Source organism: Rhamphochromis longiceps, linkage group LG7 (assembly GCF_057381845.1).
Source record: "Rhamphochromis longiceps isolate RC_006_pf linkage group LG7, R_longiceps_female_GT1.1, whole genome shotgun sequence".
Classification (NCBI taxonomy): Eukaryota; Metazoa; Chordata; class Actinopteri; order Cichliformes; family Cichlidae; genus Rhamphochromis; species Rhamphochromis longiceps.
Genome location: NC_140563.1, coordinates 34,520,870 through 34,545,476, shown reverse-complemented (window position 1 = coordinate 34,545,476; position 24,607 = coordinate 34,520,870). Strand labels below are relative to the sequence as shown.

At 37.6% G+C, this 24,607-nt stretch overlaps 1 pseudogene across 1 annotated transcript; it reads right to left on the bottom strand.

The window, feature by feature from the left end:
• Positions 1–421: 421 nt before the first annotated feature.
• LOC146665726 (uncharacterized) lies at positions 422–15,998 on the bottom strand (annotated as a pseudogene). Its single transcript, XR_014912651.1, has 7 exons — positions 15,709–15,998; positions 12,900–15,491; positions 4,419–4,487; positions 4,076–4,252; positions 3,779–3,886; positions 3,453–3,660; positions 422–3,289 (listed from the first exon to the last, which is right to left on the bottom strand). The product of XR_014912651.1 is annotated as an uncharacterized LOC146665726 (transcript).
• Between the last annotated feature and the right edge of the window lie 8,609 nt (positions 15,999–24,607).

Genomic DNA, 24,607 nt, shown 5'->3' with positions numbered 1-24,607 from the left:
AACGACAAATTATTATAGCTTAGCCTAAGTTGCATTCACAGACTGTACGAATGCATTGCATAGATACAGGTAGCTAGTAATTAGTGTTAACATTAATAAAGTACTGACACTTCACTGGCCAGAACTACGGACACTTGTTTCCACCACTGAAAAAAAAATAGCCATCCATAAGACAAAATATCAAGTTACTATATGAAAATCTTGATTAAATAACTCAAAAATTCAAGTTATTTTTATGTCATTTGAGCTAGCAAGTCAAAATTTTGAGATGATAACCAGAAATATCAACTTATGGATGGCAAAAAAATGTTTCCCTTGAAAAGTTCTTGTTTGGTTTGTACAATAAACAGCAGAGGTAATCAGACTTAATGCTTTAAAATGGGTGTGACAAGGAAGGAGTCGACACAAGAGATTTGCCTTTTGTTATAAATAATATTTTATTAACGTAAACACCAAAGGGGGTCGATGCCAGGTGGAGTGGAAGAGAGAGTGAGCCTGGAAATCCCAGGTGAGCTGCATCAGCTGACAACCTTCCCATATCATCCAATTACAGGCTGCGATTTCTTTGTGGGAGGGCGCCACAGGTACCGGCAGCATAAACAAGAAGAGGGATACAGTGACTCAATTTAGCATCAACAAATTGCTCAAATAGGCAGTGTAGTAAACATGTTTATTTCTGCTGTGAACTTGGCTCTTTCATAATGGGTCTATGTGGCTAGACTCGATTTTTTGGCATTTATGCATCAGCTTTATTTTTCAGCCTCAGAGGTTGCTGCTTGATGATAACAGATCTGGGAACAGCAAGCTACCTCTAATGTATGAATGCTTTAAACAATAAATATTAATTTATTTGTATTTATTGACGTAAAAACAAAACTTAGGCAGCACAAAACCATCCAAATACGTTTCACAGCATGCATGTGTTAAATACATTGTGCAAAAGAGAAGAGCAAGGGAAAACGGTATAACATCCAAAAACATCGCACATAAACCTCCATTATCCATATAACTGGTAAATATATCAATGGTAAGAATGCCAATGAGTGCATAACTTGGAAGTTTTGGTCTGGTAGCTTCGGTGTAAACACCCCTAATGTACTTTGAATTGGCGTAAAGCTTTGTTGGAGGTTGGTTCCCTCTTTCTTGGCTAGAGAGTATCGTCACTGATTTCTAGAATCGATTTGATTCCGGTTCACAAGGTCCCGAATCAATTCGATCCACGATTCGATTCGATTTGAATCGGGGAAAATTTGCCTCAGACAGTCAGAAATATTATAATTCAGATCATGCATCAGTACATTTCCATATTTGGTACCACTTTACAATAAGGCTCCCCTTATAGATGCTAATAAATAGTTTATAGCTATATTATTAATTAATCTGTAAATGCTTTATAAACCATTATTAATGGTTTATTATGCATTAGTTAAGGGTGAGAAAGAGGAAAAAAACTGACCGGTTTCTTGCCAAATAGTGAGCCAAATGTGTTCACCTATATATTTCATCTAGAGTTGCTATATTAAACATTTCAGACTAAGTTACTATCCTGTAAGCACAATCAGCATTTGTAAACATATTTTTTATCATAGAAAATTGTACTTCAGAAATGCATTATAAATATCCACAACTATCAATCGGAGCTTTGTTGTAAAGTGTAAAGCATAAAACCATTTATTAATGAATAATAAATATTTATAAATGCCAAATGGGAGCCTTATTGTAAAGTGTAAAGCATGACACCATTTATTTATGACTAATAAACATTTATAAATGCCAAATGGGAGCCTTATTGTAAAGTGTAAAGCATAAAACCATTTATTAATGAATAATAAATATTTATAAATGCCAAATGGGAGCCTTATTGTAAAGTGTAAAGCATGACACCATTTATTTATGACTAATAAACATTTATAAATGCCAAATGGGAGCCTTATTGTAAAGTGTAAAGCATAACACCATTTATTAATGACTACTAAACATAAATGACAAAAGAGAGTTTTGTTGTAAAGTTTAAAACATGTCAACATTTATTAAGGACTAATAAACATTTATAAATGCCAAATGGGAGCCTTATTGTAAAGTGTAAAGCATAACACCATTTATTAATGACTACTAAACATTTATAAATGACAAAAGATAGCTTTGTCGTAAAGTTTAAAACATGTCAACATTTATTAATCACTAATAAACATTTATAATTGCCAAATGGGAGCCTTATTGTAAAGTGTAAAGCATAACACCATTTATTAATGACTACTAAACATTTATAAATGACAAAAGATAGCTTTGTCGTAAAGTTTAAAACATGTCAACATTTATTAATCACTAATAAACATTTATAATTGCCAAATGGGAGCCTTATTGTAAAGTGTAAAGCATAAAACCATTTATTAATGAATAATAAATATTTATAAATGCCAAATGGGAGCCTTATTGTAAAGTGTAAAGCATGACACCATTTATTTATGACTAATAAACATTTATAAATGCCAAATGGGAGCCTTATTGTAAAGTGTAAAGCATAACACCATTTATTAATCACGAATAAACATTTATAAATGACAAAAGATAGCTTTGTCGTAAAGTTTAAAACATGTCAACATTTATTAATCACTAATAAACATTTATAATTGCCTAAAGTGAGTCTTAAATGTATAATGTCACCATTTATAACACTTAGACCTAAATTACAATCAGTGCTTGAAATAACATTTAACTACTGTCAAAAATGGCAATGTATTGTAAGAGTAACACATGTAACATTAAATGTGTTTTTTAAAACACCAAACAGTCACCCACTCCAAAAAAAGTTCATGCCAGACTGGTTCAAACTGGAAATATTTTTTGTATGTCCTTAAATAAGCGTCCCAGTGGTCCATCAGGGTGTCGCGAACCAAGCCAAGATGACCACTCAAGAACCATCAGGTGTTCCTCCAGCAACTTCTCAGTGCGATTTCCTTAGTCTACGGACATGTCCTTTGATGGTCATCCAAGCCCTTTCGATATGCTGTGTATGACTGCCAGATTGAGGATCTACAAACCACCTGCTGTGATTTACAGTGTAATGTCTGTACCCTATGTTTGTCAAAACATTCTTGTAGGCTCTCCACTCATCACTGATAATGGCACTACCCAACTTAGCATGCTGTCTGATCAGAGGAACAAGGTGGCGCCTTGATCGTTTTTCAACAAGTTTTAACACGAGCCTTCGCCTTTTGTCTTTAATTCCCATCATTCCAAATACCCATTTCTTCCTTTTCCATGCATTTCCAAAGTGTCCACGTGCATACTGAAAACAAAAAGAATAAAATTAAACAGAATATCTACAAAGAAACATTCAAAAAGATGGTTGCTTCTACTAATTTTTTTTACTTATGGTAAAGGTTTCCATGTTTAGAGGACACATTCAGATCTGCATTGATTCTAACAAACCTGTCTGAGAGTTTACCAACCTTTCGCTGATGACGGAGACAGCTTTCATCTATAACCACAAATTCTCTGTCACCACCAAGACGGTGTCCATTGTTTATTCTGTGTCTTTTAATTGCACGTATACAAACATGTCGAATGTGTCTTGCCATGCTACTTAGTGTTCTGGAGCTGCCAGCCACTTCATCATTGATCATATCTATTTGTCTGAGCCTGAGCCCTTGTGAAAATCTGTGATAGAAATTGAGGCAATTATTACTTACTGAGGCCCTAATTTTATTTCACAAGTCTCGTATTGGTGTTCAATTATGAAAGGTGCATTGCTATTAATGTCTACATCTACATATACCTGTAAATGAACTTCATCCAACTGAAAAGAGATGTTTTTGATTTCTCAAAGAGGGAGCTAGTTCTAATTGTTCTGGAAACTTTCCTATGACTTGCTCTTTTGCAGCACCTGAGAACATACAAATGAGTTAAGTAAAGAAATGGACCCTTAAACAAGAGCATTAATTGAAAATATAATCACAAAATTAAGTATGAAGAAAATAATAATGAAAAGAGGTTAATGCTCCCTCTTGCATTGATAACCGAAATATTTTGTTATATTTACTACATGCACTACATTATCATGCATTATACATACCACATATATTGGTCTTTCTTCACCACGGAAATCATTTTCATCTTATGGTGACAAACAGGACATCTAAGCTTCTTTTTTAGCAGGTGTTTCTTCTGCAGCCATTTAATGAGCCTTAGTGCCTTATATTTAGTTTGTTTTCCTTCTATTCTGGCACGCAATCTCATTCCCAGAGACATTCTGGTGGGAAAAAATGAGTAATTTATTTTATTATCACCTCGAAACACCGTAAAATACTCTATGGGAGTCTAGTGCAAATCGGTTCAGAGTTAAAGAACTTCACATGCTATATAAAACAAGCCCTATAATCAAAAATAGTCCCACGCAAAAAAGAGGATTGTCTCACCTGTTATAATGTATCTCCGACTTTGTTATGTAGATCTAACCCGCTGGATTCATGCTAAAGAAATATGTTCTGCCGCCAAAGGGAGGGAAAACAAATTTAATTTAAACGCAGAGGAGCTTATACAACCATCCAATCACAGTTAACTTTATTAAGGAAAGCCCCTCCTCTCAGAGCGCGACAGGCAGTGGAGCGCTCTGGAAGGTCAAGCCAAAGGGGCACGAACAGACACACTGAAGGCGCTCGTTCAAGTTGCTGCACCATGGATGGAGCAGAAGATAAAAATTTGTGTGCGTCTGCGACTTACACAGTTAGCACACGTTCGAAGAGATACAAAAAGCAGAGACTGGATGATCTAGATTGCACTAAGCCAACGACGTCAGCAGTTAGACATGAAGGTGAGTATAATGCTAGCTAGCTAGCTAGCTACCGAGCCATTTGGCTGCTAGCTACAGTGGCTAACTAACATCACATAACATGTGAATAGCTCTATTACTATTGGTTATTCCAAACGATTGATATCACTTAGTTGTATATTTTTAGTTTTGTTTATGTGCATCATTAAATTTATATTAAACACCCTGGTAAGGCAGTACACATAAGAATTATTTGCCTTGTTTTAGAAATGTCTGAACCACCACATGTGTATATAACATAATTTTTACAAAGTGGCTTTTTATAAATTCAAGTTGTAACCGTTTTTAATCAATATTTTATTTGAGTTTCCCAAGTTTAGATTATAAATTATTTTAGTATTGTAATTTAATAATTGTTTGTTCTTTAGATTCTTCTTCTAATCCTGCCCCTACTGCAACTGCCCTTCTTAACAAGGAGCGAGAGAAACTGACTTTTCTTAAGGAGGAACTGGAGCGCGACACCCTGATGGACCACTGGGACGCTTATTTAAGGACATACAAAAAATATTTCCAGTTTGAACCAGTCTGGCATGAACTTTTTTTGGAGTGGGTGACTGTTTGGTGTTTTAAAAAACACATTTAATGTTACATGTGTTACTCTTACAATACATTGCCATTTTTGACAGTAGTTAAATGTTATTTCAAGCACTGATTGTAATTTAGGTCTAAGTGTTATAAATGGTGACATTATACATTTAAGACTCACTTTTGGCAATTAAAAATGTTTATTAGTGATTAATAAATGTTGACATGTTTTAAACTTTACGACAAAGCTATCTTTTGTCATTTATAAATGTTTAGTAGTCATTAATAAATGGTGTTATGCTTTACACTTTACAATAAGGCTCCCATTTGGCATTTATAAATGTTTATTAGTCCTTAATAAATGTTGACATGTTTTAAACTTTACAACAAAACTCTCTTTTGTCATTTATGTTTAGTAGTCATTAATAAATGGTGTTATGCTTTACACTTTACAATAAGGCTCCCATTTGGCATTTATAAATGTTTATTAGTCATAAATAAATGGTGTCATGCTTTACACTTTACAATAAGGCTCCCATTTGGCATTTATAAATATTTATTATTCATTAATAAATGGTTTTATGCTTTACACTTTACAACAAAGCTCCGATTGATAGTTGTGGATATTTATAATGCATTTCTGAAGTACAATTTTATATGATAAAAAATATGTTTACAAATGCTGATTGTGCTTACAGGATAGTAACTTAGTCTGAAATGTTTAATATAGCAACTCTAGATGAAATATATAGGTGAACACATTTGGCTCACTATTTGGCAAGAAACCGGTCAGTTTTTTTCCTCTTTCTCACCCTTAACTAATGCATAATAAACCATTAATAATGGTTTATAAAGCATTTACAAATTAATTAATAATATAGCTATAAACTATTTATTAGCATCTATAAGGGGAGCCTTATTGTAAAGTGGTACCCCATATTTTTATATCTACAAAAAGAAAGCTGACACTTGAGACTTGTGCATAACAAGCAAGCGAATAATGCAGAAAACAGATTTTTAGATGAGAGAGAGAGAGAGAGAGAGAGAGAGAGCTGTGCATGAAGTGTGATTTTATTGTGGTGGAAACAAAACAGGAAAAGTAAGAGGGGATTCATGACGATTATATCAAATGTGAAGCGTAGTTTGCTGCTTCTTTTGCTGCTGGTTCAGTGAATTTTGGTTGGAGATAAATAAAACCTGCAGCTTCAGAATCTAACGCAAAAAGGGCGTAAACACAAAGCGCGGACCCGCCGAAACATCAGAATCAGCGAGCTGTCGGCTTTCAGCCTCGACCGTGTCCGTACCGTCGGGTGAGAAAGGCGACATCTCACTGATTCTGATCCGTCGGCGGGTCCGCACTTTGTGTTTACGTCTTTGTGCAGAATCCGTGTACCTGCTCTCATTTACTGTTTTAGCTGTTTGGTGGTTGTTGAAATTTTGTGAGGTTTAACCTGAGATTCTGGCTTTTCGGGCAAAATACATTTATATTAAAAAATCGATTCAGGATTTTAATGAATCAATATCATGTAATCCAAGCTAGAATCGATTTTAATCGATAAATCGATAATCAAAACTCACCCCTACTAGAGAGCCTTTTGTTTGGAGAACCTTTGAGGATGCTGCTTTGGTCGATGCTCATACTTTAATTCCAGTTATGTTTTGGTGGCTGGAATTTTGGCAAAGCAGTGCGGCGCCTGAATTATGCATTTGTAAAGAGACCACTGCTTCTGTCCTGTATGGACCTTTTGTATTTTATGCTTGTCCTAGTCTTTTCTGATTTAGTTTCACTGGCTTTTTACTCTTCAGCCATGAAATGCCAATGGAGGATTGTCATCACCCTGCCGGGCTGGCCGGTGGCACGAATGCCCAAGTTTGTCAAATTTATAAATGGAGAATGAGGCAACATAGGATTTTGAAACAGATGCATCTATTACCGTATTTCCCGGACTACAAAGCGCACCTAAATATTAGCCGCACAAGCTAAAATCAGGGGAAAATCCTGTTTTGTACATACATTAGCCGCACCTGACCAAAAGCCGCAGGTGTTTCAATGTTGACTTATCATATGTAAGAGAATATGCACAAAGGGAATTGTCAGGAAAGAGATGGCTGTTTGGAGACATCACTTTTATTAATATTTTGAAAAACAAGTTATGGGTACATATTTGCACATGTAGTACATAACAATAACCTACAGCACACCAGAACAATAGATTCGGCCTACCTTTTAGGCTCAGGTGCAGTGACACAGCTTTAACAAGAAGAAAAGTCAGTCATTCACCACCATCTTTCTCTTCTTCCTACGCACTAAAACCACCAAAGTCCTCTTCTCCAGTGTCGGATACAAACAGGCTCAGGATGGCTTCGTCATCCACTCTTCTTCTCTCCTTCGTTGTCACTTTCAAAACCAAAGAAATCCTCATTGTCAGTGTCAGAGTCGAACACCCTCAGAAGGGCCGTGGCGGTGTCCTCCTCTCCATCATGCAGCAGTCCAGCCCTTCAAAATCCGTTGGTGATCGTGGATGTTTTCACACTTTTCCACGCTGTCAGAATCCACCGGTGGAGTTGGGCATAACTTGCTTTTTGGGCATAACTTGCAAGTTTATCGCCGCTCATCATCCACGACTCCCGCTGAACGCGTAGCGCTACTTTGAAGTTTGTTTTTCGCGCTACTTCGTACGGCACTACGTTGCCTGGCGGACGGACATGTGACTAACATACCACTCTTGAACCCCGATCCTTCCGCCAGGCAACGTAGTGCCGTACAACAGCGGAACACACAAAACAAATCGTCTTACGATATGACAAAAATCACGGACAATCCATAGAAAAGCCGCACCTGACTAAAAGCCGCAGGGTTCAAAGCTTGTGCAAAAAGTAGCGGCTTATAGCCCGACATTTACGGTAAATATCTCAAATGAGTTCAAGTCTCAGTGACCTCAACCTTAATGTCAGCGGTCAACTTTTCTAAAAATATCTTGTGATTTTCAAATTTATACCATCTACTATCTATCTACTAGGACGCTGAGGGGTAGCACTGATGGACAGCAGTGTTTTTGTTCTAGCTTTCCCTAAACACTTAGATTTGGTACTAAAAAAAAGTGGTTTTGGTTAAAGTACGTTAGTTTGGCAAAAAAGAAATAGGAAATGAGAGCCCAGTCTCACCGATGCCATAACTCAGTGTTTCAGGACACCTTGTGAATAAATGAGCCACGCCACCGACCAGCTTTGACAACATGCCACTAATTGATGCCCCGGGATGAAAACAGGCTGGAGCGATTCATACAAGAGTCAAAAAAGCTTTTTTTTTTTTTCTTTTTTTAAGGAAAAAGCTGAGAAATTATTGAAAGAAATATACTGATTACCTAGAAACAGGCAATTCTGAATGAATACCTTCCTTTTGAGGCATATCCTCCTTCAAATTCATACAGCTTCCTCCAGCTCTCAGCACCTCTGAGCAGCTCCAACGGGGCAGCTTGAAGTTCAATGCCTTGCTTAAGGGCAGCTCAACTATTCACTTTAGCCACCCAGATTTTCCAGCCAGACACAGAGATGTGTGTGCATGTGTGTTACATCACGTAAGTGACCAGCTCCAGATCTATCTCAGGTAGGAATTAAGTGCCCTAGGGTCAGGTTATAATAAGGTGACACTCTCCTTCTCTCTGCCTCTTTCCCGTCAGTAATTCCTTCTGATGTCACCCTGCACTTCTCCCCAGTTCCTTATGCGAGAACCAGGGGGCATGGTGCATCCGCAGGAATGTCAATGATGGAGCCGTGTGTCGCCTTATGCTGCGGGGGAGCAGCGTCCTCGAATCATGATGAGGAGGAGAGTGCTTTCTAATGACAATACGACTCAGCCGCGGCACAAAGACAGATGCTGCTCCCTGGCTCTCCACTGCAAGAAATAAAGAATAAACTCTCTTTGCTTTTAAACTTTGAAGGTACATGTAAAAAGCCAGATATTTGCCAACGGCTCTAACCTGAAAATCTCTGAATACTGCATGAGAAACAGCTTGCTATGACTTCATAGTTTTTTCCTGTTAAAAAAAATACCTTTTGGGGAGGGGGTGGACGAAAATAAAGTGGCATGCAATAAACCTATACGTGCAAAACGGCTAACTACTGCAGGCTTTTTTGTTTTTATGGTTTGAGCACTTTAAATGGTCATTTTGTTTTAAACAGCCTTTTCTCTCTTTACCTATCTTTCTCTTACCCTAATTAGAACTACCAACTGCTCTACAGTACGATCAGAGTTTAATGTAGACATCAGGGAGATGGGGAGGACAGTAAAAGTGGACTAATTGATCACTGAACAGAACAACATCTGCAAACTTTACTGAAAGGAAGTAAAAGAAAAACAATGTGATTTCAGACACCTACGTATGTCCAGAAATTGTTTACTATATATGGATAATCGTCAAGTGACAAAATTAACCTGAAAAGTGTAGTTAGTTTAGAAATTCCTTAAATTTGCAAATATTAACACTCGATCTGTGATTCACTCTACTCATCCCCAACTGGTCACAGCTGCTGACTGCCCCTCCCTGAGCCTAGTTCTGCCTGAGGTTTCTACCTACCAAAAGGGATTTTTTTCCTTCCCACAGTCTCCAGGTGATTGCTCATATTGTTGTCTGATTGTTGTGGTTTTCTCTATTATGATTATTATGTAGGGTCTTTACCTTACAATATAAAGCGCCTCAAGGTTGTTGTGGTTTGATCTATATTTTTAAATGGGAATTGACAGAGACTGAGTCATTGTTAGATTCTGCCTCAAGTGGTCATTAAAGAAACTGCAATTTTTGGGGTTAAATTTTTCCATCCATGGGGTGCTGGTTTAGCTCTGCACGTTGAGCAGGCACCCACGTGCCTTATGGCTGAGAGCAGCCAGCCCGGGTTTGAGTCTGATCTGTGACCTTTTGCTGCATGTCTTCCCCCTTCTCTCTCTCTGCCCTCGCTTTCCTGTTGTTTCTTCACTGGATTTGTCAAATCAAGCTGAAAAAGGTCCCAAGATCTTTTTCCATCCCTGGAAGTTGCTTGCTTAGTGCATGGTGTTCATTTTGAAAAATTATGGCCCCAAGGATAGTGTAATGTGTGCTTTAGCATGGGCCCTAGTCTGTGACTTACTGATCTCTACTGTATTAGTGATACATTTTCTTCTGTTTCTTAGTTGAACTAACTCCTTGGCAAGAGCATAATGATACAAATGAGGGCTTCACTAACCAATGGGTGATGTCTCAATCTATCTTTTATTTACAGTCTGTTAAGCATTCAAGATATTGTTAGAAACATTTCTTTTGTCTCCCAGTGCTACTTACAGATCAACAGTCAGTCAGAACTAAAATATCAAAGTGCACCAAGGCACTCTTTATATAACATTTAACATTCCTTTATTCTCATGCCATAGTCATGTTTAACAAAAACAAAACAAAAAACTCCCCAATGAAGGTTTGAATGATGAAACATTTTTGGTGGGTTTAAACATTCTTGTGGGATGGGAATAAAGGAATTGCTTTCTATGTATCCCTTACAGAGAGCAGCTCAAACAAAAACAGTTTGAATCCAGGAAACAATCCTTTTCATAAACAGTTCAAGTACACCTACTGCATCATCACTTATGTGGACTCTGATACTCTTATTGTCCTTTTTAGGATACCCTGCAAGACCTACTTTCCCATTCCAGCTTAACATATCCCAGCTGTGACTGGAGCTATTATTCTTTGAAGTAAGTCTTTTTAAAAAGTGAAAGTACTGTAGTAGTAGTAGTGGTAATAGTTGTAGTTTTTTGTTTTGTCTTCTTCTAAACCTCTCTAACTTTACATGTCAGTCATATCATAAATTTGAAGACATGTTCCACATCTAGGTTAAGCATTAAAGAAATCCAGCTGTTTTGTCTCTTTGGTTTATCTTTAGCATCTTGAGAGCTGACTTGCTTCTCAGTTGTATTATCTTAATGTTCGAGGTTCTGTGCTTGCTTTGGTTTGTCTGTTTTTGATTAAAATAAATGCAAATCTGCCCATAAATGTTCATGAAAATCTGCTGATAGCGATATTAAAGAGGTGGCCTGGCCCAGCTTAGAAGTGATGGAGCCCATCTAGATCTGAATACAGGAACTTTTGGAAGAATTTTGTAATGTAGGGCATAATTGGACATTTTGAGGTAAAGACCTGATTGAAATACTAAAGACTGGAAGACACTGTCTTGATGTCCTTGTGAAAATACCACAATCTAGTACATATGAAAAAGGTTATGTTCATAGGACTGTGGAAATATTAAATACACCTCAAGACTTAGTAGCATGAAGAACCACCTCAAGCAGGAGTAACTTCTATCACACTCTCACAAGATTGTGGAGGAATTGTGGCCCACTCTTCGTTGCCATGTTGCTTCAGTACGTTGAGGTTTGTAGGAATTCCTTTAAGATCCACACCCCAGAATATTTCATTTGGGTTGAGATCTGGACTTTTACTGGATCATTGCAACATTTGACTCTTTTCTTTTCAGACATCAGATATCATTGTTCTCCAGAATCCTTTGGTATACAGAGCAGTTCACAGACAACTCTGTGACTGCAAGGTGCCCAGACCATGTGTCAAAACAAGAGCAAATCATCACTCCTCCATCACTGACAGTCAGTATGAGGTGTTTGTACAATATTGTCTCACCTGTCCAAAGAATATTGTTCCTGAAACCCTGTTGTTTGTTCAGGTACTGCCTGTACTGCCACTCTACACAGAGACAGAAGAGTCCTTCTCCTAGCAACCCTTCCAAACAAGCCATACATGTTCAGTGTGTTTCTAATTTTACTGTCATGAACTTTAGCATTTAACATGCTAACCGAGACCTGTAGAGTCTGAGATGTAGCCGTTTTGCAGTTTCTCTGACCTCGGGGTGAATTTGCTGGGACATCCACTACTTGGATGATCGTAGTATTTTGTTAGCACACCCCTGAATGCCCCAGACCAACAAACTGCTGAAACATCTGCTTTTTTAGAGGTGCTCACACTAGCTGATGATCAATTAATCAAGAGCAGTTGATTAGCAGCACCTGACTGATGCTTAATTCCTAATTTATTTTTCACATAACTGCACTTGTGGAGGCTGGGACTCGATTCATTCATGATGTGGAGGTCATTTTCAGTGTCAGTGGAGGTACGCAGTCTTGCACAGCTCTTGTTAAGCTATAACTCCTACATCATGTTCAAATTAACCTACATATAAACACTCCTAGTGAAGCAATCTGCAGTGGGCTTTTTCTCTCTCTCTTTTTTTTGTTTTTACTTTGGCCCAGCTGTCGCTGTACTTTTTAAAAACTTTATCTCTGTAGAATAAACCCACTGTATAAACTCCCCAACCTATAAAACTTCCAGGTATTTTTTTCTCTTGTTTGTACGATCTGTTTGAGCTCTTGGTATCGTGCATGCTTGCGCTGCATGCTTTTACATTTGGTTGGACCATAAAAAGAATCACATTTTTCACCACCTCGCTTCATATGATGCAGTTACGTGCTTTACAAAATCAAAGGTCATCAATATTTGCCACTTACACTTATGCTTTTGTATGTTTCCTCTACTCAGCACCTTTGATGTTTCCAGCTCATAGCTGCAATTTCACCATGGCTGAATCATTTTCTTTGTCGGACTCTTTCCTCTCTCTCTCTCTTTCTCTTGTAGGAGCAACAGCAGGCATTTGGCGGGGTTATCTCAGTCCAACAGATGACTTTCATTAGCAATCCAGAACTCTGCCAAAATTCCCACACACCATGATCATCACCAGATTTTCAAACAAAACACAGATCTCTGTCCCTGTTAGATACAACATGTTGTACTTTCGTGGACGGGAAAGTGACCTCTCAAAACCTAACATTTAGAAATCCGTTCCTCGATCTAAGTTTGATGTCCTTAGCCATTAAGCAAATACTCGTTCAGTTCCCAACAGTTCAATAAAACATTGTAGAAGCCAACTGACAGCTGAATAGATGTTGGCTTCTTGTGTCTGTTAGAAAAACAAAGCATTACAGTACTTTAAACAAAAGAGAGTCTTAGTGACGCAGCAGACGCTTGGGCTAGGAAGCATGGTCGTAACACCATCAGTTACGAAACAAGCAGCATTCGGTATACAACAGTGTGAAATGAGAAACAACAGAATCGCACAGAATTAAACCGCATGTCTCGGGTCTCTTCCTATGATGTGCCTCCTCTTTGTGCATATAGTAGCCTGTGTAACACCCGTCCCACGTTCTATTGAGAGGGGCCCTGGGTTCCTGTTGTTACTTTCCTATTGATACTCCCTTTTTAATGCTTATGGTATTAAATATGTAATAAAACTACACTACATGGAAATAAATCACACACAAGCAGGTCAATTATAAAGTTAACTCCACTTTAGTGAATGCTGAATTAACAACACAAAGAAAATAAGTAAAATCAATAAAGTTTGTTAAACAATGATAAGGTATCTACCTCAACAGAAACAAAATAATCAAATAATATTGTGGGCCCACATGCACTCTCACCAAACACACACACACACACCTCAAGTGCTACAGTCTTTCTGCTAGCAAACCCCTCGTTGCAGGCCTGAGTCGTGGCTCGGGTGCGTTGGGACCTAAAACAATATGGTCGCTTCACTTGTTGCAAAGCAGTAAAAATAAAAAGCACGTGCAAACAACAGTACTCACACCTCCAGGCAGTTCAAGGGGATAGCGGGGAAACTGGGTCACGGCTAGGGCTGCTCGATTATGGCAAAAATGATAATCACGATTATTTTCACTGAAATTGAGATCTCGATTATTTGACGATATTTATTTAACCCTTTAAGACCTACCATAGAACCAAGTCCGCCAGAGCTTATATTATATTTTTACATGTTGTAGTGCCATTTGTGGGAGCATTTCAAGTTGCTATACAACTATTATAGCCCATATTTTAATAATATGTATGCATTAAGTCCATAGTAACTACATTAATTGCAAAAAAGTGCAATAAACTACAAAAAAAAATTGAAAATCATTTTTGGTTTTTTTGCATATATTTCTACTTGGAGAAATTTAAGAGGCTTATCCTTCAAAACTTTAAATACAAAAAAGTTGCAAAAAATAGTTTACAACAGGAAATTTATTTTGAGTGTCTTCATAGTTTTATTTTGGAGATACATAAATTTTTATATACTGCAGGAAAAACGAAAAAACAATCCTATGATGCAAATTTGCAAAGAAAACAGCATCAAAATAAACTATTTCCAGCAGTGCAATTCGAGTTCTAAGCATCCCAGAAACTATTCAGAAAAGTCAAACATGACCAGTATAGGCTTTTAAGGCCTACAAGTAAAAAAACTACAATTTCCGCGAAAATGACGTCACTTCCGGTTTCGGGCAGGAAATGGCGGACATGTGACAGTTCGCGCTGACGTGTTACGAACAGCTGATCGGATCGGCAAAGCGTGTTTCTGGAATATTATGTTTTTGTTCCTGCAAGCGCTTTTTATGCAGTTTTTGCAAAGCTTTATGTGGAAGGAAACCGTGACCGAGGACAAACTGATGGCATCAGATGTAAGTACAACTCCTCCGGTTTCATATGCAAAACAAATTATTGCGCTAACTTACACGGTCCAGGTTCTACAGGGATTTAAAAATAGTTATGCAAAACGGAGCGTGCTGCTCTGACCGGATCTAAAGGGTTAACAATGACTTTAAAAAATAATATAAAATAGTGTGCAACACCACTGAAGTTTTTTTTACCTCTCTTTTCAACCAACGGCAGTCACTCTCCTCTCCAAATAACTTCTGCTTAGCTTTCCGAGCTTCCCTCGGGTCCTCTTAATCAGCGGTCTCCAACCTTTTTTGCGCCACAGACGGTTTATGCCCCACAATATTTTCACGGACCGGCCTTTAAGGTGTCGCGGATAAATGACGGAGGGGCCAATAATCGGCTCAGTCATTTTTAATGATCGTTGAAAGCCCAGATCGTAATCGTGATTAAAATTCGATTAATTGAGCAGCCCTAGTCACGGCTACCAGCAGGCCGCGGCAGCAGCACTCACAGTCGTCCTTTCCACGTGCTCCCACGTGAACACATAACTTCAGCACACCAGCAGAAGGGACCTCTCTGACCACCAGCAAGACGTCCGTCTCCTCCTACTGAATCACACAACTCCGCTAAATGCCAGTTCACATGCGATAACATTCAATCTTAGCATTAGCTTAATAAATAAAAACAGAGCAGAACAAGAGCTTAGCGAATATGCTAGGCTACGCTAGCGGCTATGTTAGCAGTTGTGCTAGCGGCTGTGTTAGCGCTAATCCGTTTTACACAATATAACATTGGGTACAAGTGTCAGACAAAATCCACCTTTACCTCACAGTAGGGTACAACAGTTCTCGACTCCAGTTAACTATCCGTTAACCCGAAAATGCGTCTGTCGCCCTTCTATGAACTCTGCGTTCACTCGACACTGTTCAGCTCTCGTCTCTCTCGCTTCCTGCAGAGTGCACACGGCTCCCCACTTACTCCCACCCCTCTACCTGAGACTACTTCAGGGTTCACTGGAGCTGTAGTACATATCAATACCATATCAAAAATAATGACATAAACCTCAAAATACAAATAAAAAGGTTGTGCATTTAACTGACACACATCACATACTTTGCAGGCATTTGTATACATTCTTGAACACATTAAACATTTGCAATTAACTATCAATATTAATGAACAAATTGAAATAATGAGCTACTTATATAGCCAGGGCTACACCTGTATGAGACTAATCAAGAGGTATAATGTAGTTTTTAGTGTATGTGAATGTCAATTGTTCTTTTTTTTTAAAAAACAAAAAACTAACATAATTCCCCCAGAAGTATGTTTTGCACCTTCAACATTTATCTTTTCCAAGATTGCCCTGATGGGACATACCAATTCTCTACATCCCAAATAAAAATATGGAGCTTTTAAACACAATATTTTTTCTGTAGCTGTGGTCACTACATCAGAGAAGGTGATTATACAGTCGTAAAATATTGCATTTTTGAGACTGAGAGACTCGACGGACTACATTATGCTCCATGATCAATCGTGCTTGCTGGCCTTTATAACTTGCTCTGTCAGGTAGCAGGGAACAGACAACCAAAAGTTAGTGAAACAGTATGCATACACTGGCTGACTACCTCACTGTCCAGTTACACTGGCAATATTAATTAATTTTATCTCCGTTTTGCACTTATAGTTTGTATAATTTCTTAAGACTTTCTGCACCTTTTCTTACGTTTTGCCTATATGTATGTATTATAGACAAGAGACAAATAAACGATATAATAAATAGTTTCTTTTTTTGTATGCAGAAGTGCAAACCGGAGTGAAATTCCTTGTTTGTGCGCACAAAAGTCATTCTGATTCTGATTATTTATGGTTATACCCATCTGAACAACTTTTCACGTTAGTTTGTTTGAACCATCCAATCCAAGGAAACGTTTTGTTTTTAGTGAGAGGGTAACGACCCTACAGAGAATTTCTGTCACACTCACATGAACGAACTGTACAATAAATAAATAAACTTTTAGGACATGAAATCTTATTTTTTATTCTTTTTTTTTTTTTATTAATTTAGGTTTTTTAAAAGTTTTAAAAGTTTTTTATGAGATAAAATTATTCAGTGAATTCCTGCAGAATGTGAAAATATCTTGTAATGTTTGGTATGATGTGCGTGTCACTTTCCTTTTTAGCATTTGCTATTTTTCTGAGAATTGTATACATGTAAATGTACTGACTATTAAATATCTATTTTTAGATGTATAAATATATATATATATATATTTTTTAAATACTGATAGGATTACATCCAGTTTTGTTTAAAATGCTGTAAAGTTTATTTGCACACACAAATATGCTTTGGAAGCTGAAATGGTCCAGAGGATCAAATATGTGAAAGCGAGGGCAGGCATCAGAGTCTGTGTTTTCCTAAAGGTTTACTCTGAGAGCTGGCACACAAGCGGGGATCTGAGCGGAGGAGAAGAGCACAAGGTACGTCAAGTCTCCAGGGAAGCACAAAAAGCATTAAACACCACGTATAGCTATTACTGGGGAACAGGAGGCCTGATTGACTGTAACCGATCGAAATGATCTGGCAAAGAGCAAGAAGATGTTTGCAGCACACGAGTAATTAGAATTTGAAAACAAGTATTTTAGCCCCACCTTTAGATGTTTGGAGTTGATGCCCATCTACACTTTTAGATAGATTATCATTTTTGTTGTACTTACTGTGCAAAATCTGAGACTGAAGCTGAGCTCAAATTAAATAGGTACACAAATACACTGATCGAGATAAGTTTAGGGGATGGGGGGGATAGACACAGCCCTCCATATGAATAATAAGAGATACACGGATGACAAAAGCGATTAATTATGGCAGCAGTGGTTGGATGCCCTGTTGGCACACTGTCAGACAGAGATTTATTCATTTAAGCTTATATCACAGGCCTTCATTCATCATATGATTAAATGATGATGTTGTGCTTTTTTCTTTTTTGTCTTCTATTTTTCCTTTTCCCCTGCATACGTGTGCTGTTGGTTTGACATTTGTTGTGAAGTGTTTTGACCATAAATCAATTCATAAAGTGTCAATACAAAACCCAGCAATCATGTTTAGCATGTGTGGACCAAAAAGGAAATGGATCTTTAATCCCTAGATTGTTGACGCTACGCCATCGTCCACGAGTGTAACGACTCGCTGATTAGAATCGATGCGCTTGGCTTAACGTTGGAGAAAAAGCTGCATCGATTCAATCCGCTCGGATGAAACTAAAGCTGGGAGGGAATCAGAAGTAAAATATTGATGCAGGTTTTTCTATTTTCACTGCTACTTTACTCATTTAATCATTAACTACGTGCATGCGCTGTGTGCAGCATCGCCACTTGATAACAGATAAATATCAGATAGTCTGTTTAGATTTTGGGGGGCTGTGCTGAACACGTTTTGCTTACAAATTTGCATTTGTTAAGATTCATGTTCAGTGCACAGAACTGTTGAGTCCAGCTCCAGCTGCATGTTGAATGTTAGGAAGAGAGACAGAGGCGGGCATCCTGGCCACAGTATCTGTTTAGTGCTGTAAGCATCATCCTATACACCAGCACCTTATTTCTCCTCCACCCCAACCCCTCTGCTTCCACAGAGTAGTGTATAATTAGACACACATACGCAGCCACACAAACACACACACAGATATCTGTAATTACAGGAAGACAGCTGATGTACAGAACATATTCGAATATGGCACGTCAGCCTTTTTAGTTACCTCTGAAGGAAAAGAGTTCAAAAGGTTATGAGAGGAAAAGCAATGCAAATGTGTCGGGGGGTTTTTCTACCACTGTGCTATATTTTAGAAGACCTCTTTGCCTTCACCGCATACTGTTCAGAATACATTTCTTTACGCAGAGACACCGACTCCCTGGGAATGAGAACATGCTCGGACATCCAAATACTGCTGTTCTGTCAGAGCCGCTGGTGTCTCACTGACACACACAACGTCTCCTTCTTAGTTAGTGACACACATACACACACACATACAAGTTATGGCAACGGTGACACCAGACTTTCACTCTCAGCTCATCACATTTAAAAGCCCATTGGCTTCACATTTACATGCACTGTAAGCATAATGTCAATGGGAGGTTATCTTTTTAACCAAAGCCCTGTCACTTTTTAACATAACCAAATTAGTGCAAATTAAAAGTAAAAAAAAAGAAAAGGAAATCAAAAGGAATCAAATCAGCAGAAGATGCAGAAGACAAAGCTTTTAAATTGGGGACAAACCTCTTGATTTACTCCGCCGCCACCTCTCCGGCCTCCTGTTAGAGCCTGTAATGCTTTATCTCCGTGAGGTCTAAGTCATCATTATAACCCCATTACAACACTATGCTATCACAATATGTAATTTCTTTTTAATTGACTTCCTAGGGTCTTGGCAATCAGGACACAAAAAGCAATCATTCTAACTGCCATGCATCAACACTATTTATATTTTATCTAAAGACGGAGTTGGGGTGTGGAGCTAGAATTGAGGTTGTTACCGATGATGACTTAGATGAATAAGGTTAAACACAGCTGTTATCTTTCTGTGTCCAAAAGCTCTGGCCGTTGAATTAAAGTACTAACACGAAAGGACACCTTGTTGATATATGACAACAGCTGTATTTGACACCCCGGTGACATGGACAGTATGTAACATGGATGTAGCTTCCAGGTCTGAAAAGTGAAGCCAAGTACTGTAAATGTGGATTCTGTTTATTGGTTCCAAAAAACACTTCATTTTGTTTACAGGTTTTTAAGAAAACCGCCTGGATTGCTTGCTCTGTGACCTCTTTTCAGGTTTCAGCTCATATTTAATAATCCATAATCATTTATTTGCAAATTATAGTCTGTCTAAAACAGGGGGATTATTTGGGTTATGCTATATATAATTCTCAACTTGTCAAACACAAGCTGTTAGCCAGTGAGCGTGCGGTTTCACAATCAGATCCGTCCCTCACTTGGCACATCTGTGGATACATTCAAATAGTCCGTTTTGCTTAGGAAGGTTCCTAACTGAGAGAACTGACCTGGAAGTATCTGCTTGGCCACAATATTAAGAACTGCTCAAATTTTCCAAATGCTGATATTCCTCTATTCCCCACTTTAGCACTGGATACACTGGACAATCCATTAAGGAAGGAGAGGAGACGATGCAGTCCAACAATTCGCAGTTCGTGAAAATGATCAAGAAAATTGACAAAGCGGTGCAGATCACGTAAACGTTGATTCCAAGTGTATTTTCCATTTCATCTCAAAACCTACTGGTATATTTAGAATTTTAAGCTTATTAAATTCATGTCACGCTGCTGTAGTGAAATCTGCTCCCTGTCCAGGTGTTGCCTTGCATGAATAACATAGGTTTAGGCTATAAAAGCTCTCGAAATCAAGATTATGACTTATATTGACTGAACAAAGCTTTGCTTGGACTTTGATTAGAAATCGTAAAGATGGCTATCAAGCCATGATGTTACACTGGCAGGGTGTTTGACCAATACTCTGGCCGGATCATTTCAGTAATAACCAGCCTTGTGCCAAGACCAGAGGGACTTAGTGATGTAAACACTAACACTAAACACTAAAAACAAAACAGAGTCAGCACACGTCTAAAGCATGTGTTTCTCTCTGAAAACTGCGTGGCAATTAAATGAGAGGCAGCTGTAGGAGAATCAGTGTGTTTTTGATTTAGAAATTGCTGGGGACTGTGTAAGGTCCTGAGGACTGAGTCTCAGGTGGTGAGCCGGATTTATTCGTGAGAGAGCTGCATTATTACAAACTACAAACCTGAAGTCTGTCTGTAACGGACGACCTGTACAATGTCTAGAAGAACACGAAACATCATTTACCATCAGACCTCGAGTCTGTGTGTGTGTTCATGGGAACACTGTTACTGCAGTCACATATTGTATATTATTGCATTAATATAACACAGTGGCACAGTCCCTTTTGTTCTTAATAAATTCAATACCAGAGAGAAGTGGAACCAGAAGTCGTTGCTCTGTTTCTTCAGCCAGTTACTGAGGAGCAGAATAATGTAGGGCTTTTCTCTAAACATTCAGGGTCAGGAGTGACCCTACATGTTCCCTTTTCTTAAAAATTCCAGCCAATTGTTTGTATGACCTGCTTGAAACAACATGGTACGAACACGGTGGGCTGAAGTGTGGCTTCACCGCACATCTGAGATTCCCTGTTTTATTTCACACCTTTCCTTGATCTCATGATATTTTCATTTTTCCTTTCTCACGAAAGTGGTTAGGAAAAGGAGCTAGCAGCTGATTTTTTGGGGACTATTTTAATGGATTTAGATTTTAAAATCCCAAAATGGGGATGGTAAAAATGGTTGAGGCTTCATAACAGGACTTTACAAACCTGTGGGTGACAGCTTTTCCTGCTGCTTTTATCAAACAAACAAGTTTCTTAAGAAATGCTTAAAATTGATATATGATAGATGAACTAACATTTTAATCTCCATTTAAACACTAAAAGTTTTTTATTTTTGTCTCTTAAAACGTACAAACCTTTTTTCTGCAAATGGAAGAATCTATCAATCTGCCTGTAAAAGGACTCTATAGGATAATAACGTGCAATCAGCAGCCACAGCCTTTTACTCTGAATTAATTTTCTTCTTTCTTTCTTGAGAAAGAAAAAAGCAAGGAATTCATATCCTTAAGAACCATTGTATTTTTTCCCCCAGATAGCCTCTCCAGATGCAACAAGTACCTTGCTCAACAAAGAAGCCTCTTGAAACCTTATTTCATGGTGCTTTGTGGCATCTGCTGCCTCACACATTGGAAGCGGGCTTGCTCCTGGAATACCTGATAGATAATAGACTGTACCCAACCATAATTACACTGACATTTCATGCAAATAGCATGAACCTCTGTAATTGCTTGTTGCAGTTAATTTTAATAATTAGGGTGAGGTTTTTATGAGCATGCTGTCGTTTTACATTATTGTGTTAAATTTATCTTCCCTGAGAATACCTGCTAATGCCGTTCAAGTGGCTGTTGCCAGTGCGTCCATCATTTTTCCTCTTTTCCTGATGCAAAATAAGGTCAAAGGTCTGAGATCTCAGCATGCAGAATTTTAGATGTGTTTTAATCTTTATTTTGTACACTGTAAAAACTGTGACTAGAGGTTACTTAAAAAACCTATGGCAACAAAGTGACACTTAATTTACTTAAGTAGAATTTAATTTCAAGTGATTTATGTAAAATTTAGATAAAATGTTAATTAAATTTCAACAAAAAACAATAATAGATATTATTGACATTGTCTTTTAAATATGTGTTGAATTTAGGGACAAAATCTCAAATTGAAGGTTAAAATTGCCTAATTATAACAAAAAATTAGTTCATTTGAAATGAATCTCTGAGAAAAATTACTTTGAATTTACTAACGATCTGGCAAAGGTTTAGTAAAAATGACTAAAATATCCATTACAAAAAAATTAACAACTTTTTGTTTTTAATTAAAACTCTAATTGGATTCACTAATTTTCCAATTAAACTTTATAATTAATGACTGAATAGTAAGAGAAAATCAAATTAATTTAACTTCTTTTCTGAGTAAAATGAATCAATTTCGCAAAGACAACATTCAAACAGTAATTGTTTTTATTGTGGAATTTAAAACATATACAAAATTTATAATATAATATTTTTCTGATTAATTTAGATTGTATGCACTGAAATTCTTCACTAGTGCTTGCCCCAAAATAATAGGAAGAATAGGCCATAATTGAAAATACAGTTTCAGCCAACTTCTCGAGAATGTCAGTCTTTACTTTGGAGGTGGGCAGAAGATTTCCATTCTTTTTATACTCCTCGGTGGCTCTTTCCAGTTACATTTCAGTTTCATGTGCAGACTGTGGAATGGGGAACAGCTTTGGCCAGGGCTCACAACGTTCTGTGAACTTCTGCCTTTTGAGAATAATGGTGTCCTGAGAAGATGTGGTTGCAGCAGAGTCTGCATTGGATACAACTGGATTGGATGATGAGTCATAGTCAGTTGATCAGAGGGGCTGCCGAAAACTGGCAGGATGACCAGGGTGATGCCAACAACCTTCACAGTGTCTTTGTCTTTTATCTGGTCACTTCTGCGAATAGTGAAGTAGTCCTGAAATTTTGGTTTAAAATACTGAAGACTTAAGTTGTTTGAAATCCCAAAGGTATCCTTCACAACACCTTGCAGCTCCTCCTACTGTTGGTGGGATCCCTGATGAAAGAACCAACTTCTCCGTTTGGTCATCAGTGATTACATGGAGCTCTATCTCGTTCAACCTAGAATAAAATGTAAATGGGCAGAGTTAAGTTAGATTAAGTAGGGTCAACTTTGTCATTTTCTGCTGCTTCAATTTCAAAACTAGTAGTTTAATTCAATACAATCATCCATCAAAACCTATTCAAAATGCATAGTCTACATACTGATCAGCTGAATTTAAGTTGAGGGATCTTCCAACAACTGAAAAGAACACAACATTAATAGCAATCGCACTCTCCAAAGTAAAAATTTTACACACACAAATTGTTAAAGACAAATTTGAATAATACTAAAATTTTTAAAGGTGAGATTCACATATAAAACAATGAAACTCTTTATTAGATTAAAAAGGGAATAGACTCTATTTTCTGTACCGATTTGGTGACAGATCATGACATGAAATAACACTATTTGTGTATTTATATACTGTATATATCTTCCCATATTTGAAAAGATGTCCTTTTAATCTACACAAGGTCATTTCTGTATCCAAACACCATTGGGTGTTAAACATAGAAATTATGAAAGACTTATGTCAGATTAAACACGTATTACTATATTATTTCCTGAATGTACCTTTGTCTTGAAGATCGTTACATCGTGACTGAGCATGGGTCTCACTGATACACCGACCAAGTTTAACTGGAAACTTGCATTATCCCTCTATGTGAACTGTGCCTGCACTAAATTCACAGGGCTCCGACAGCATGAAAATGAAAACCAGTTATTTTGCTGGACTGAGCCACTTTAGCTTAATTACCACAACTGAAAAACACTGCGTGGAGACAAAAGCTTTGAAAAACCGTGACTGACAAAATCCCGCACAAATGATTTTAACTACATCACTCACTGCTGAGTGCAAAACTTTTTCATAAAATTTTAAAAGTAAATGAGGGAGGTTACAGCCCATCGAAATACATAATTGATATATTTTTTTAATATGGTAAAACGTGGTTAGTCAAAGCTCTTAAGTAACACAGCTGCGAAGGCTTGGAAAGTGACCTTATGCTAGCAGTCCACTTCGTGCCATTTTGTGTAAAAATACAATACTGTCATTACAGTGGTCATTATTAGTCTAATTTTGATGTATCATACTGTTTAGAACTTTTACTCAAAACTGCTATACGTTATTGTTTAAAACGTGTCGTATATTCGTACAAATTCAGATAATCTTACCTCGGACAAAATGGAGATCATCCACTGCTGAAGCGTGTGTGTCCTGTACGTGGCACAACAGACTACAGGTGGAAGTGTAGAATGATTGAAATGAAAATGCTTTCATTAGTTAAATCTATTAGATTTCTTCATTTTTCACGCTACTCATACATTTTTGTTAAATCTGCTCAAAAAACTATTGCTTAATTTACCCCAAACAAAATTGTGTAAATTTAAATAAATGAACATCTCAAAAATGTTTAATTTTGCTTAGATTTA